We start from the raw sequence: 1,047 nt of genomic DNA on the forward strand, positions 1-1,047 counted from the left end.
TCTCTCTCTCTCTGTCAACACACACACACACACACACACACACACACACACACACACACACACACACACTGTAAGGTCTGAAGTGCAAAATTTGAATTACATTCCTTTGTATCTCTCCCTCTCTCTCTCTGTCTCTCTCTCTCTGTCAACACACACACACACACACGCACACACACACGCTCAATGGAGTATAAAATAAAGACCGGGGCAGTTCTCTCACTGGAGTCTCTTAGAGTGGAGGCTGCCCTTGCTAGCAAGAAGTTCTGTGTGTTTCTCTTCTCTGAGTCTTTACTGAAGAAGTGTTTTATAACATTTTCCTTAACAACTGACATGTGTTTTTTGTGTAAAAGAGAGAGAGACACACACACACACACACACACACACACACACACTCACACTCAGCGGCTCAGAGATGAGGGAAAAACAACAGAAATCAGGATAGATTTTAATGTCAGGAGATGCCCTGTGATGCTGGGGCCATTGTGTAAGATTGGAATGTGTACCAGTGGCTGGTGGGTGGTCCTTGAAGGTCCCGGGAGGAGGCGGCGAGGAGGCAGCGGGTGGCTGGGCTTGAGCTGTGGATCAGGGACGTCATTAATTCTGCCTGGTGCTGCGTGTGCCCTGTGCAGCTTGGATGTCTGCCGCTGACGCTCTGTGGTTCCTGTTCTGCTGATCTCCTGGTCCACACACGGCTTCAGGGTGCACTGTACAAGGGAAGAAGAAATGCATCATTGGTTACCAAAATAAAACAGTGTCTTTCTGCCTGTGTCATTCTGTTTGGTTTCTTTGAGCGTTTGTTTCTTAAATACACAGCAAGTGTCACTCTCTCTCTCTCTCTCTCTGTCACACACACACACACACCAAAGCACACACACCAAAGCGCGCACACACACACACACACACACACACACACACCAAAGCGCACACACACACACACACACACACACACACACACACACACACACACACAGACACAGACACTGTGAGGTTTGCAGTGCAAAATTTGAATTTTAGTGCATGGTGATTTGTCTCCCTCCAGTGGCCCAC

The sequence above is a fragment of the Mchenga conophoros genome, linkage group LG6 (assembly GCF_057382185.1).
Source record: "Mchenga conophoros isolate Kocher_MC1m ecotype Shallow Benthic linkage group LG6, M_conophoros_male_GT1.1, whole genome shotgun sequence".
In the NCBI taxonomy this organism is placed as follows: Eukaryota; Metazoa; Chordata; class Actinopteri; order Cichliformes; family Cichlidae; genus Mchenga; species Mchenga conophoros.